Source organism: Micromys minutus (assembly GCF_963924665.1).
Source record: "Micromys minutus genome assembly, chromosome: 21".
Classification (NCBI taxonomy): Eukaryota; Metazoa; Chordata; class Mammalia; order Rodentia; family Muridae; genus Micromys; species Micromys minutus.
The window spans coordinates 10,987,283-11,003,765 of record NC_137956.1 but is presented as its reverse complement, the minus strand read 5'-3'; the positions used below and the strand labels follow the sequence as shown (position 1 = coordinate 11,003,765).

At 42.9% G+C, this 16,483-nt stretch overlaps 1 pseudogene across 1 annotated transcript; it reads right to left on the bottom strand.

Annotated features, from left to right (window-relative positions):
• Positions 1 to 4,897: 4,897 nt before the first annotated feature.
• Positions 4,898 to 5,697, bottom strand: LOC308434555 (ribosome biogenesis protein NSA2 homolog; annotated as a pseudogene). The gene has a single exon. The product of its transcript is annotated as a ribosome biogenesis protein NSA2 homolog (transcript).
• Positions 5,698 to 16,483: the final 10,786 nt, after the last annotated feature.

Genomic DNA, 16,483 nt, shown 5'->3' with positions numbered 1-16,483 from the left:
TCCAGCAGCCATACGAGGGCTCACAATCACCTGGAGCTCTAGGGGATCTGACGGTTTCTTCTGGCCTCTGTACGTACCGGGCATATACCTGGTACTCAAACATATGTGCGGAGAAATTACTCCACATTCCTTCTCATCTACATTTTGGATGATTTTCTTATTGTAGCTCTAAATCTGATGCACCCGTGAATCATAGCGGTTCTCTCCTCCTTCCTCTCCCCAGTCCCTAGCCCACACACATCTCGAGATCCTGCTTCAGTCTACCTAACCAGCCACTGACTCTTCATTGATCAATGAAAAACCAATTGGGGACAAGGACCTTCAGTGTTTGGACACATACATTTCCGATATGGGGGGACAGATTAATTCAAAGCATTGGAACCAATCCCCAACAATTTCCTGTGAATTTCCTAATTTCACTTTGCTTTGTAACTTAGCAGTCCACCATGCACGTGTGCCACATTCTCAACATTCATCCATCAGTCCGTGAGCATCTAGGCTGACTTCATCTCATAGCTATTGTGACTAGTGGAGCTGGGGTGAGCAAGCGTCTCTGTAGTAGGAGACAGAGCCCCCAGTCCAGGAGAGGAATAGTTGGGTTGTAAGGTGATCAAACTAAGAGCTTTTTGAGAAACTCCCACCATGATTTCCACAGAGGCTGTACCAGTTTACACTCCTACGTGCAGTAGATAAGGAATCCCCATTTTCCACACCTCTGCTGTTTGCTTGATCCAGGCCATTTGCATTTCCCTTCTGGCTAGAGATGTTGAAACTGTTCAACTGTTCATTTGGCATTTATGTTTCTTGCTTTGAGAACTCCCTGAACATAGTTCTTTTTTTTTTAATTTTATTTATTTATTTTTAGTTCATCATATATTCTAGGTACTGATCCCTTGCAGGAGGTATAACTGGCAAAGCTTTTCTGACATCACCACAGGCTGTCTCTTTACTCAACAGTGTGCTTTGCTGTATGGAAGCCTTTTCCTTTCACAGAGTCCCATCTTATCGAGTACTGACCTTATTTCCTGAACGACTGTCTTACTTGGGGGAATCCTCACCTCTGCCTGCATCTTGTAATATATTCAGTACTTTCTCTAGTGATTTCAGGTTCTACTGTGAAGTGCTTGATCCATTTGGGGGTGATTTTTTTTTTTTTTTTTTTTTTTTGGTGCCAGGTGAGAGATAAAGATCTGGTTTCATTATGATAATTTACATATCTAGTTTTCCCAGCATGATTTATGGATGATGCGGTCTTTTCCCCACTGTGCATTTTTGAGCTCTTAAAACAAAACAAAAAAATACAAAGACAAAACCAATCAGCTGGCTGTAGTTGTGTAGATTTCTATATGAGTCTTCTATCTTACTGGCCCACAACTCTATTTTTGTAGAAGTACCATGTTGTTTGTTCGTTTACTGTGGATCTGTAGTATAACTTAAAATCAGTGACTATAACTCTGGAAGTATTTCTTTTGCACAGGATTGATTTGGGTATCTAGAGGTTGTGCTCCCATACACATTTTAAGTTTTGTTTGTTTTCTATGAAAAATGGCACTGGGATTTTGGTTAAGATTAGGTTGAATCTGTGGCTTGCTTTTGGTATGATGGCCATTTTAATGCATGAGGATGAGAGCTCTCCCTATCTTCCAGAGCAGTGGTTCTCAACTTTCCCGATGCTGTAGCCCCTTAATATAGTTCCTCATGTTACAATGACCCAACCATAAAATTATTCTTTTTAAAGATTTATTTATTCATTTTAATGTATATGAGTCCACTCTTGCTGCCTTTAGACACATCAGAAGAGGGCATCAGATCCCATTACAGATGGTTGTGAACTACTATGTGGTTGCTGGGATTTGAACTCAGGACCCCTGGAAGAGCAGTCAGTGCTCCTAACCAATGAGCCATCTCTCTAGCCCCTTAAAATTATTTGTATTGCTACTTTATTATAATGGTAGTACTGTTGTGAGTCAGAATGTAAAAATCTGTGTTTTCCAATGGTCTTAGGTGACCCCCCTGAAAGAGTCATTTGACCCCAAAAGGCTGTGACCCACAAGCTGAGAATAGGTTGAAAACTGCTGTTCTGGAGTCTTTCCTTAATTTCCTTCTTCCAAGTTTTAACATTTTTTTTTTATTATTACAGAAGTCTTTTGCTTCCTTTGTTTGGTTATCTTTCCCTCAAGGTATTGTTGAGGATATTGCCAAGGACACAGATTGCTTCCCTGTTTTCTTTGTTAGTATGGTCTAGGCACATAGTCTGATTTTTGTGTGTTAATTCTGTGTCCTGCCACTTTATGGAAGGCCTTTAATCTTCTTTAAGAGACTCTTGGTAGACCTTTCTGATGTATAAGAGCGCATCAACTGAAAAAGGGGATACTTCGACGTCTTTTCCCATTTGTGCTTTTATTTCCCTACTCTTACTGCTTCAGCTAAGATTTTAAGCACAGTATCGATACGTTTGGCACCCCACTTTGTCAATATGGCACAGAAACTATTCACGGTATTTATTGGTGTAGACATTGCATAGCTTGAAGCAACTAATAGGGACAGGTATTTATAAAGTGTTGACATCGTTTCCCGTGTTGGTTTGTTTTGCTAACACTCCTTCTTTATCCTTTAAAATCTTCAGACATTCCTGATGTAATAAAGACTCCATGGTGGCCCAAGGACATATACTTTGAATGTGTTATCACAGTGGTTCAGAGAAGTCACAGTTTACAAACAGACATTCATCGTGAACGTGACACCTGGAATATAAATGCTTACACTAATAGTAAAGCTAACGAGGACCTTCAGAGTAGCTGGAATGTTGAGTAGGCAGTGAATATTTAAAAATATCCACTGAGGCTGTGTGGAGTAAACTCCATCTGTTATTTCTCCCATGACGTCATCAGTCGGGGACCTGGTGCTAACAATTCTGGGTGGAACATGTGAGGGTATGTGAGGATGTGCTGGGTCGGAGGTTCCGTGAGTAGGAGGAAACTTGCTGCCAGGCACAGGAGTTCCAGCGTGGAGATTTTCCCAGGCAGCACACCGTTTAGGAAGCACCGCTGACGTGGAGATCGGTTCTACGCTCAGTGTGGGGATCTCATTCTCACAGCCGTCTGCTGTGGTCCCACTCTGAGTTTAAAGCACATCTGGGTTTCTTCCACCCCAGGTGAAAGGTGACACCGTCTCTGGGACGCTGTGAGAACAGTGCCCTTGAGAAAGCCTTCATAATGTATTCATGGACATCCCTATGAATATTAGCTTCCTAAAGGCTCTGTCTGGCAAGTCTTGAACATCCGTTGACCTTCTGTTAACTCAGAATTAATTCCCTGTTGCTTTGGACATGTGTTGCGGTAGAAATAAAAAAATGAACGTTCTCACTCTGCCCCCAGCTGCCTCTCCGCCATTGCTTTCACACACTGTCCTCCACAGCCAGTTAAAATCAAAGTTCCAGAAACTAGTAATTTAACAATTAGATTTATATGTTGAATTCTCAATCCACAGTATATCCACACAATAAATTCACTGCCGATTAATAAAGATCTAAACCACCCACCTAGACAAGATAAAATCAATCTAGTTCACCTAAACCGGAACCATCCTCCTCCGTAGTCTCCATCTTGATCGCTCCCCGCTTCCTCCTCTCTCCTTCCTAGACCACGCCCCCTTCCTTCTCATCCAATGGATGAGACCCGCTTTGCTGTATAATGACTGGGATTCATTTCGTGTGATACCAACTAACATCCCAAGAAAATATGCCTTCTATTACTGAAGATAAATGCTAAGCACGTAAGGACAGAAAGGGTGTGAAAGCCCTGTACTACGGAAGAAGCATTTCAGGGGAGTGCCAGCTCAGCCTCCCGAGATGGGCAGCCTGCAGTGGAGCAGGCAAAGATTCATGCCAGTCCATCTTGAAAGAAAGCCCACGTCCCACAAGCTCCAGCAGAGCGCATTTTCTCCATGTCAGCTCAGAGGTCCTTAGACTCTGACTTCGGGCACTCCCCTTCCAGTCCTCTCCTAGGAGTTTCCTGACAAATGCTCAGATCTTTCCCCTCATTGCCTATGTGTCTTCTTCCGCCTTACTTATTTTTCCTACAATAATCTACATTGTCTCCCCAGGGCAGTTTAAACGGTTACTAATTGTAACCATAGCGAGAGTATCAGATGAACTGGCACAGTGCTTCCGTGTGGGGTGCGGACTGATCTGGGAATTCATGTAGCAATCTTTGTGTTATATCCCAGCCTCTCTTGTTCCCTTTGTCGATGATGAAGTTAGACACTGGAGACATTATGTGACTTTCCCTGGTCTTATCTGCATAACAAGACTGTTTAATAAGAATAACCACTTATGGGCAGGTATTTATTTATATAGAAGACTGCCTTATAAGGATGGCTAAGGTCTGGAGTGATGGCTCAGCAAGCAAAGTAAAGGCACTTGTCACTAAGCCTAGTTGTCTGAACTTGATCCAGGGACTCAAATGGAGGCAAGTTCCTACAAGTTATTCTCTCAACTCCACATGCATGCTCTGATACATGGACTTCCACACATATGCACAAAATAAATAAATACAATTACTTCTGAAAGAGAAAGGTCTAGCATGCATGTGAGCCATGTCATGAAGCAAAGACTGTGTGTGGCAATTTTTTTCTGTGATCATCCCTTTGACATGAACCCCACCCTTCTGGGAACTTAGAGCTAGTTTCCTCTGGAGTTTTGAAGGAGACTGCATGTTGTTTGTTCTTTGTTTTTTAAATTGGGCAGCGTTTTATTTTTCTTTACAATTTAATAAATACTTCTTGATTATTACATGGGGTAAGGCTGCTTGGCGATTCGGAAAGATCCCAGCGATGGTGTTTTCCTGACATTGTGACATCTTTGGTAGTGAGTGGAGTGACTTGTATGATGTCACTGTCAAACCAGCAAGACTGCTTTTATGCATCCATCGTTTTCAGGATTGTTGGTAACTCGGGTGTACTTTCCCCAAATCACCTGCCTCCTTGTGTCACGGGGGCCAGTTCGCTCACGTTCACTTCAGTAACTGTACCTTTGGTGATCACACCCAGGGTCGTATACAGTGGGGATGATGGAGTCTTTTTCACACCAAGTATAGGCAGACAGAAGGTAGCTTTCAGTTCAGGGTGTCTGACATGAAACTGAGCTTTTTTGAAATGCAGACCCATTGGCCTAATGAACCTTTTATATTTAGGTGGTTTTCTTGTAAAACCATTCTTTACAAAGCAGACTTTAGTAACCATTCTCTTCCATGCCTTCTTTTTTCCTTTTTCCTGTACGAATAATTTTCAGTACTTCTGTTTCTCCTTGGGCACGAACTTTGGATAGAGGAGTCTCACGTTTTCCCGCCGTTTCTTTTTGTTTCTGCTTAATCGTGTTGGAAAGCACTTTTGCTCTCCACTGCCCCTCTCTGTCCAGCAGATAGGCAGGGACTGCTCCCTGTAGAGTCTTCTCATCATCCTTCTGCTCGGTGTTTCTCTTTTCATGCATCTTAATAGTCTTTTTCATTTGTATTTTCTCTGCATGGCACTGTTTATGGTAGAGCTTAGCTTTCAGGCCTTTTTTCTTTTTCTTTTTTCTTTTTTTGTCTTCTTTGAACATTCATGGGCCTCCTAACCTTTCTTTCTCTTTTTCTCATGACAGTCCAAATAATATCCATATTGTTTGCGGTGCAATTCAATATATTCATTCTGTGGCATAATGACAGTTGTGGAACAGCAGTCGGTGACCTCCTGGGTTCCAAAAACCTCTTAATTTCTGGGTGTCACTGGCCCACGAGCCTGCTTCGCTCATGTTAGGCAGAAGTCACTGGGTCAGGTCCCAGGACACCTTCTCGACACTGTTTCTGTTTGTCCTTGGCTACATTGATGTGCTTGTGTTGCACATGCCAAGAACCCCCATTTCTGAGAAGTATCTTAGTCCTGAAATAAGCCCTGAATAGGGAGTTGGGCATAATCTTTAATGGCAGGGAATTGCTGGAATAAGTTTCATGACGCTTTATGGTTAAAATCAAAAGAGAATAACGTAACAAGTCTTCCTGCTTCCAATTTGCTTCTAGTTTCTCAGAGTACCCAACCGTGGGTAAATTATCATTGCTTAGCCTATTAGACTGAATAAGAGACTTGCCCTCCCATTGCCCCTTTGTTAATAAAGTCATTAGGAACCACTTAAGTTAGATCGAGAATTGTATTTCTGTTATGTAGCTGTGTGAGGCAGGGGTCTTGTGAGACTCAAATGAAAGACACAGAAAATGCACACTAGCAACAAGCCATGCCAAGCCTTCAAGTATCTGAGCAGTGACTCTCCACTGGGAGCATTTTGTCCTTTTCCTGGTTTCCTTCCTGTTGTGACAAAGCATGCAGACCAAAAGGGATTCAGGAAGCAAAGGGCTTGCTCCATCTGCCAATCCATCATTGAGAAAGTCAGGGCAGGAACTCAAGCAGGACTGTGAATCAGAGAACACTGCTTGCTTACCTGCTAGCTTTCTCACTGGCTCACGCTTAGCTAGCTGTTTTTGTTTGCTTGCTTGTATTTTGGTTTGGTTTGGTTCGACTCAGGGTTTCTTTGTGTAGCTCTGGCTGTCCTGGAACTCACTCTGTAGACCAGGCTGGCCCCAGAGTCACAGAAATCCTCCTGCCTCTGCCTCCTGAGTGCTGAGATCAAAGGTGTGCTACCCGGCTAGCAACATGTTTTTATTCAGCCTAGGACTACCTGCCTAGGGTTGGTGCTGCCTGTAATGGGTTGGGTCCTCTTATATCAAATAATCAAGACAGTTCCCCACAGATACAGGGCAGTCTGATCTAGGGAATTCCTCTCAGCCAACTGTGAGTTGTGTCAAGTTGACAGTCAAAGCTAATTAGGACAAGACCTCAGTAGAAGAACAATCATATCTGGAAATAGTTGTCATTGCAAGGACTAGGCAGTTACCGGCATCTGGTGGGAAACCGTACGAATGTGTTTCAGCATCTTGCCCAGTGACAGGACTCACACTTCTCTCCAGAGACCTCTCTAATCCAAAATATGAAGCACGATCAAGCTGAGAACCCTTGATGTCCAGTCCGACAGGATGCTTCTCTTTCTAACCTAAAATGCTTCATGGATGCATGGTCTGAACGGTAAAAGCAAACGGGATTGCAGACAGCACAAGGAAGCCTGGGTTTCTTGTGCAGCAGGGAGGTGGTATTCAGCAAAGAGTAATGTGATCAGCACCTCTGCCTCTATTTTGGAGTGCAGAGCTTAATTATACGTAATGCCTCCCGGAGTGAGCAGAGAAAACTGTACTCGTACAAGAATAACCACCTCCAAACGTCTTTGAAAAGTTTAAACAAAAGAGTCTTAGCTGGGGAAAAGGCAGTAAGATAATTCTCCCCCCTGTTCCTAAAGATGCTGACCCTTCACAGAGGTGGCTGCCTTCAGACGCGCTCCCACAGAAGGATCTTGTCAAACCCACACTGTGATTGCGCGCTGGTTCCACGGGAAAACTAGAGAGAAAGAACACCGAGTTGTAAGGAGATGCCCAAAGCAGAGGTGGACCGGACAGCTTTTAGATGGACAGTTGCTTTGGGCGAGTCTCAAATAGAGTGACCTTTCAGATGTTGAATGAGCCCAGAAAAGGACACCTTGCCTCACTCCACTGGGCATAAGTTTTCATTGTGAAGCCTTGATTTAATAATGTCTTGCAGTTTCCCTTGGTTACCTATGAAACATTCCAGAACGAACAGTTAAAGGTAAAGAAATGAACAGCAGGGGCACTTTATGTGCATCCTGAGAAGATCCTGGTGCAGGGTGCGTGCTAAGACACTTTGGGGCCTCTAAGTAGGTGCATGGTAAGACTGGGCAATGCAACCGATTATGAAAGTCTCAGCATTGCCTTTGCATTCTTCTTGAAAATGCCAGAGAGACTAAGAACCCCCTCAAACTCATTTTAAAGAGCTACTTACCCTGCCCTTTTAATATGATCCCAAAGACTGTTAGGTTTTAACAAATGAGTCTGGGGGGATGTATTCAAACCAGAACAAGACATAGCAGGTTGGTCGGATCTCAAAAACGAAGCAAACAAACAAACAAACAAAAAATCCGTGAGATCCAGAACATGAGCTGGATCCAAAAGAAACTTATTACCAAAACTAGTTATTTTCTTGCCCACAGTTAGAGGATACATTATTAATGTTTTTCTGAAGCTGCCATCTGCCAATGGCAACACCAGATTCCTCTCACCAAAACACCACAGAGATTTATACACTTGAGAGTGATTTATTGGGTTCTTTTTTCTTCTGTATTAATGGAAGATTTAAAAGTAGTTATACCTTTATTTTAATTTTACTTAATTGTTGTGAGAGACACGCCTGTCCTGGAGCACATATAGATTTCAGGGGACAATTTACAGAGAGTATGTTCTTATCTCCAATCAAGTAGGATACTGAGTTTGGGCCTAATTTATCATGCATGATGGTAGGTGGTTTTAAATGCTGAGCATTTTCATTGGCTCTTAATGAAAGATTTCATCAGAACTTATTTACCCATTATAATACGTATATCAAATAATGTATGTAGTGACAAGTTTTGGAGAATCCTGAAATTTGATTTCATTAAAAAAAGAAATATTATAAATGTTTATTATAAAATATTAAATTTTATTGTAGTATTATAGTATATGACTTTATAAAGATGTATTTCTGTTTTAATCCCGGGTGTGGGGACCTGAGGCTGCTTCAGACTGTCTGAGTAGCTTACTGTGCTCTGCCTCATGCTATAGCAGAAGCATGGCTTTCCCAGCTGCAGATAATTTCTGTGATTGCGTGATGTTTGGAATTTTGGGAACTTTTCAGAGGGCCCCAAGAGGCAGGGTGAGGGTGAGTGGTTGTTGGTTCATGGGGGTCAGCTGTGGATTGTTAGTAGTCTGATCAAAGAAGAAACAAGAAGAAAATTAGATTTAGATCTCTCTCTCTCTCTCTCTCTCTCTCTCTCTCTCTCTCTCTCTCTCTCTCTCTCTCTCTCTCTTACATTTCTTTTTGTTTTTATCTAGTGCTAGGGGGTGAAACCAGGGTGGTGGGGGTGAAAAAATAAAGAGCCCACAAAGTAGCAAAAATCAATTACAAATGTAAACATGCCATTTCTTCCTCTTTTATTTATTCTTCCCCTTTCTTTCTTTCTTTCTTCCTTTCTTTCTTTCTTTCTTTCTTTCTTCCTTCCTCCCTCCCTTCTTCCCTCCCTCCCTCCCTCTCTTTCTCTCTTTCTGTTTGTTTTGAGACATTATGCACCCAGTGCAGGCCTTTCCTATACACCTAGCCTCAAACTTGGAATTCTCCTGCCTTGGCCCTCAGAATAGTAGGATTGGAGGCACGTACTTTCTCACGTGGCTGTAGACATTTCTACGCAAGGCTTTCTAAGGAAGAGTCTGCTTCTTGCATCATTAGGCCTTACCTTCTAGAAACAGTTACTTAAAAAAAAAAAAAGACAATGGTGTATATTATCCTTGGTACATAATGTTGGGTTTCATAAAGACAAGTTCTTTTAAATACATCAGGTACTTGGATCATATGCTGTCCCTTATGCTTCCTTTCCCCCAGACTTCCTCTGATTTCATATCATATGTGTGTATGTATGTATGTATCATGTGTGTGTTTATGTAGATATTCAGAATTCTTGAACTCATAAATAATAGAAAACATGCAATATTTGACTTTCTATGGCCTCTTTCACTTAGCAAGACATGAAGTTGCAGCTACATATTTCTTTTTCCATTCATCTCTACTGACAGACACTTAGACTGATTCTGTAATTTAGTGTTACAATAATAAAGCGTGAGTGTGCCGGTCTCCCTGTGGTCCACTGACTTTGGGCATATACTGAGAAGTGGTACAACGGGGTTATGTGGTAGTTGTATTTTTAGTTCTGTGAGCAGCTTGACACCAATTTCCACAAAGGCAGGCCCAGTTTGCCTTGTCAACAGCAATGTATGGGTCCCCTCCCCACGTGTCAACATTTGGTATTGTTTGCTTTCATTTTTAATTTTTTAAAAAAATTGTGCTAGTTTCCTGATGCCACTGAGGGATGTGACAGCAATGCCGCTTTCTACTTTCTTGGCAGTTGTAGATTTGCACTGCTACGTGAGGGACATGGACATCTCACTGTGCTTCTGTTAAGGGACACAAATATGCGGGTACTTAATTCATAGATTATTCAGAGCCTCAGGTATCAATACTTGGGTAGCGAAACGATGAAGAATGGGGGAGAGAGGAGTGGGGGGGGGGGGCAGATGTGTTGAAAGAAGGAAGAAGATCATTGTAGCTGTGAAGATGGAGAACAGATTTCTACAGGTTCCGAAAGGTAAGGGATGGAACACAGTGCCCTCACTGTTAATGCGTACGATTTCAAATGGAAATAAGAAGAGAAAAAGGCTTGGAGGAAAAAGAATTAAACAGGATGTCAAAAGACTGAGTATCCAGTTAAAAACAAAACATGAAGAACAAGAGTATGTCCAATTTCTGCCATTCGCTTTCCCTATTTCCGGAATTGTCACTGGTGTTTGTCTCTGTGGTCAGAGGATAGCTCATCTGAGCAAGTCCCACAAGGCAACTCGGCGTGCCCATCCAGAAGAGAAGGACCTCTGTGAAAATTCACCACTTTCCCTGGTCAGAATCCCCTCTGCTTTCCCAGCCCCAGCATGTGACAGTCTTGTCCCTCCGGACTTAGGGAAACAGCACAACACAGGCAACATTGTCTGTAATTCCAGGAAAGACCCGAATACTCCCTCAGCTCTGTGTGGGGACAGAGCCCTGGGTTCTGCCTTGCATTCTCCTGGGTAGGGAAGTCATTTTCTCTGGCTGGCAGCACAGTATCCATGTTCCCAAGCCACAGATTATGCACATGAACTACCATGATTTCCCTACTCTAGTCTAATGCCCTGGATGGCTTTTCACCAGGCTTGTCCGTTAACATTTTTGGTGCTATTCCTTCACACTGTTAACTGTGGCTGATCCCCCAGTGCATTGCAATTGAGTAGCCATGGACTGCAGGTGGCAGACGTAGTGACATCATGAGCCCTAATGAGTAGATGGTAGGAACTATGGCAGTGGTGGCAGAATTGTTTGCTGGTGTCACTGTCATAGTAGATTCCCTGGTGATGACACTGCTGCAGAGATTTCCCTGGCAGCACAGACATTAAGGCTTCTCTTTGGGGGACTGTCCTCTACTGACTTTAAAAGATGACTTCGCTTGAATACTGTAAGTGACCTAGTTGATAGTCATGTACCTCCAAGATCAGAAATATGTCATTGATATTTCACTGAGTCACTAATTTTCAACACTTCAGTGTCAGTGTTTTTCAAAAGATTTATTTATTTATATTTATATGAGTATACTGTAGCTGTCTTCAGACACAACAAAGCAACAGAAGGTGGCATTGGATCGCATTACAGATGGTTGGGAGCCACCACGTGGCTGCTGGGAATTGAACTCAGGCCTTCCGGAAGAGCAGTCAGTGCTCTTAACTGCTGAGCCATCTCTCCAATTCCAATAATTTTGTATCCTTTGAGTTGCTGACTTTCGTTGGACCACTGATTGTTGACTGATCATTGTTTTCCAGTTCAAAGATTGCTTAGTTATCAATAACAGGCTACCTTTCAAAGCAATGTCCAGACACAGCAGTCACACCTGGGGCTGACAAAATAGACCACTTCTTGAATGTTCACTAGTCACACAAGAGAATCACTGTCTATGTCCCCAGCTAGATGGAAGAAGACTGGAGAGAACACAGGCACACCCAGTAGGTCAGGGTACCAGTCTATCGGGGCTACCTGTATCACCTTTCAGATGAGGCCATTGATTCAGCACACTTACTGAGAGCCCATCACTGGGCACATGCTGTCTGCTTCTTTCCCCTGCATTTGCCTCCTGTTTTCCTGTAGGGATAATCTCTTCTGTACTGTGCGGAAGCATCGCTTGTCAATAAAGAGCTAGAATGTTAGCAAGAGACAGGAAGTAGAAGGTAGGAGTTCTAGTAGAGAGATAGCAACTCTGGGAAACAGTCTGAGGTGAGAGATTTCCACTTGGCCTTGGAGAAGATGAATGAATGAAACTGAGGAGAGGTAACCAGCCACGTGACAGACATAAACTAGAATAAACAGGTTAAATATGCTAGTCAGAGAACGAGGCAAAGCTTAGGATCTAGACATTTATTCATAAATAATTATGGTTCAGAGTTGTTATCCTGGAACAAAGAAGCCTGGTAGGAAAGCTTGTGGAGACTTTTTTTTTTTTTTTTTTTTTTTTTTTTTTTTTTTTTTTTGTACTTTTCAGTGGGTCCATCACTTACTTCAGTGGTTTTCTCATCCATTTTGTTGATTTTTTTCTATGTTCCTTTCTTTCTTTCTTTCTTTCTTTCTTAGACTCCAGATTATATCCATTCACTCTCCTGTAACATTTGGCTGTAACTGATCATTTTCACCAGAAAACTTTGAAAAGTCTTCATCTGGTATTTTTCCCACTTCAGAATCACCAAGTACAGTGGTTGAAGAGTTGCGGTGTCTTAGGGAAGTCACATTGCTTTGCTTTTTCCGATTTCTTCTATTCATGTTGCAATTTCAGCATCTGTTGATTTGGAGACCTCATGTGGATTTCGATGGGCAGGGGATTTCTTTTAATGAATGCTCTCAAAGCCTCACCAGCGAGAAAACAAACAAGACAACAAAACAAAAAACAACTCCAAGAAACTCCTGTAGCACTAACAACTTCAAAGCACATGAGATAAAGTAATACAATTGTATGTCAGCCAAAACTAAAAATGCTTTTAAGTAAACATATATTTAGGGTAATTGTAGAAACAGTAAATTAATTAGCTGAAGGGAAATATAGGGGGTGATTATGATGCTCTGATTGGACAGAAATCTATCTGCCTGTGAACCCTGAAAGTGCTGCTCCCCAATTGGATCCAGAGCAATCAGTGAAGACGCTGGCAGCCAATGAGCTGGGCAGAATAGGCGGACTTCAAGTTTTCACACAGGCAGGCTAGCAGACTCAGGAGATGAGAGAAAGATTTGCTGTGCTTCAGAGGGAAAAAGAGCCACCAGCCATGTGAGATCTAGAGTGGAGTGGCCATTGGCCATTTCCCTGACTGGGCTTGGGGTAGCAGGGGAGATATTAGAGACCAGATGAGCTGATTTAGGGTGCTGAGCTAGGACTGAAGGTAACTGAGCAACTGAAACAGAGGGAAGATTTAGGGGCTGAGTTGGAAGTGAAAAGAAGGGCGAAATAGCTGAGGAAGACTTAGAAGAGCCCAGACATTGAGCTAAAGTATATAAAAAATAACTTGTGTGTGTGTGTGTGTGTGTGTGTGTGTGTGTATGTGTGTGTGTGTGTGTGTGTGTGTGTGTGTGTGTGTATGTGTTTCATCTGAGGATCCGAGGGAACCTGGGTGGGGCTGGTATCACGGTCCACCTGGATCTTAATTCGAGGTAGTAGGAACTACATGTTATAGGGGGAGATATTACAAGGGAAGAATGGAGATCAAGATTAAATGCAGGAGAGGAGGAAGAAGGGAGTGAGTAGGAAAGCAACATTTTAGCAGGAAAAAGAGAAAAACTCCCAGTAATAAAAAAAATCCAAAACCAAAACCAGATACATGTTAGAACAGTAAAGACAGAGTAAAAACATATGTTTTTAAAAAACAAAACTGGCTATAATAAAGTTAAAAAGCTGCTTGCAATTTCTAGAAAGGTGAATATGTACAGGGGCAAAAAGAAACAAATCACTGTGGAAGAGAAATGATGGCGCCCCCCACGGGAAAGAGAAACGATGAAAGTGTGTGAATGTGTGAGGGTGAACAACAAACAGAAACTTAAATCTTAAAAACAGATACGATAAATAAAACCTCCAATGTGTAGGTGAAAGACAGAGCTAGGGAAATAACTCAGGTAAGAGGTGTTGGCTTAGAGTGTATGAAGCCCAGTACTGCATGAATTGGGCACAGTGGTGTCTGCTGTCTGTCATCACAACACTCAGGAGGTGGAGGTTGGTCTATCTAACTTTCAGGGCCATCCTTGGCTCTTGCTTGCATGGTAAGGTCAAGTTTGAGGCTAGCCAGAGATAATCAAGTCAAAGGAGGAGGAAGAAGAGGAGGAGAAGGAAAGAAAAGCCAGATCACAAGAGAAAATGGGGGACAGGAGTGTAGTTAGAACAGTATATTACTTAACTCTTAACAGTTGGAGATGCCAGTTACTTGCATGAGGGGAGCGGTGGGAAGTTAGTTAAATGTATGGATTCTTGTCTTTCCTACAGCCTATGCCATTGCTGAGAGCTGTGCTTAACTTTAGCAGTTTCCATTCTTTGCACAGCAAAGGTCAAAGGTCTCAGTTTGCCACCATTGTTTTTGCCTATTGTGGGGTGAAATAGACTCTTTCGCCCCAGAGACTTTCAGATTCCCCGAGTGGACTTTGTAGCCCAGAGGGTGTTTCTGAAGGGCATTAAAAGTGTGTAAGGCATCTTCAGCACTGAGATCACTTATAAGATCTCATGAGTATTAACCACCTCCACTGAACAGATACTGTGCTAGTATCCCATACACTTCACAGCTTCTGAGTTCTTGGGAAGTGAATGACTCACAGTGGCCCCAGGGTTTCATCCATGAGCTGATCTCAGACACAGAGCTATCAAACTCCAGGCCCCAGGGTAAGTCCCACTTGATAAAATCCATTCCCAATGACTAAGGGTGGAGTTGTCTCTCCTTATACATTTCCCAGCTCTAGCCAGCCAACTGCTGCCCACACCCTTAGACCAGTCAAGGTCCAGTCCTCTTGTTCTTTGTAACCGTCTCTCTGGACTTTCGCTTGTCCAGACACTCTGGCAGAAGAAGTTGAAGCTGTGAGTCTTAGGTCCCAGACCCCCAGATTAGCTCGGTTTTTAAAAGTAGATTGTTAATTAGTGTTAGCAAGATGGCTTAGCAGGGAGAGTGCTTGTCATGAAAGCTTGAGGAAAGAGTTTTGATTCCCAGAACTCATGCAAAAGTCAGGTGACTGTGGTGGCTCACCTGTAATCCCAGTGGGCAGGTAGCAGAGATAGGGAATCTTTGGATCAAGCTGGCTAGCCAGACTAGCCAAAATGGTGATCCTCAATTTGAGGGAGAGACCCTATTTCAGTATGTGAGGTACAGTGTGATGGACGAGACCTTGCAGCTCCGACCATGGCTGAATACACACACATACCTGAGCATGTACGTGAGCTCCCACTCGTGTGTATTACAAACATACACTAAAAATACAAAACAAAGATTTTCTATTAAGAGAATCACTCACCCAATCACAGCGTGTAGACAGGAGCTCTGGGGGCCCCGCCCTACCCAAGGGGATCCAATAGGAGCCAACAGCTGCTGGGGGTTGAGGAAGTCATTGTCTTTAGTGACCTAGCGTAGCCGCTGGTGAGTTACTCATACTCCAGTGGTTAGCTGCTCACTCGTGCGCATGAGAATGGCCCTGTTTTAATCCAGTGGGTCACAAAGAAAAAACAAAGGCACAAAAGTGGAATGGGGACTTGGCGGAAGGGAGGGGTGCTTGACAACATTAATCTCTTGATTATTAACCTTTTTAATATCCATCAGAAGAATCACTGTTTCAACAGAGCCTGAACCTGGGTCTGAGGTCTAGGAGGGCGGTGGGTTTCATCTGTCTGCTTTCTTTGACCTTCTGCTCTGGAGGTGGCGTCAGGTTTTCCTCCCCATTGGAGAACTGAGCACCCAACTTACCTCTCTCAGCATACCACCTTTCTTTTCTAAGGCTTTCAAACTCTCTTTTCTATGTTGTGTTTCTATCGTTTTAAATGTAGTTTTTTTTTGTTTTGTTTTGTTTTGTTTTTTTTTTTTACTTTATTACTGTCTTAGTTAGGGCTGTATTGCTATGAAGAGATTCCATGACTACAGCAACTCTTATAAAGGAAAACATTTAATTGGGGCTGGCTTATAGGTCAGAGGTTTAGCCCATTATCATCATGGCTGGAAACATGGCCCCATGCAGGCAGATATGGTGTTGGAGAAAGAGCTGAGAGTTCTGTATCTGCATCAGCAGGTGGAAGAAGTGAAAGTGATACTGGGCTTAGCTTGAGCATCTGAGACCTCAAAGTCCGCTCCCACAGTAACACACTTCCTCTTACAAGGCCACGCCTCCTAGTAGTTCCACTCCCTATGGGCCAAGTATACAGACACATGAATCTATAGGGACAATTCCTATTCCATTGACCACACTTATGCAGGTGTGTATATCTTATAGTAACTGTAAGGCATATGTGTGGGATGATGGTGGAAGCCAGAAGAGGTAATCAGATCCTCTAAGCTTAAGTTACAGGCAGAGGTGAGCCAACTGACACGGGTGCTGAGAATTGAACTCAGGTCCTCTGGAACAGCAGCAGGTGCTCTTAACCACCGAGCATCTCTCCAACCCATTAATATAGTTTAAACAGAACAAAAGGGAAAGACTTCAAGTTACAAATCACCTCACC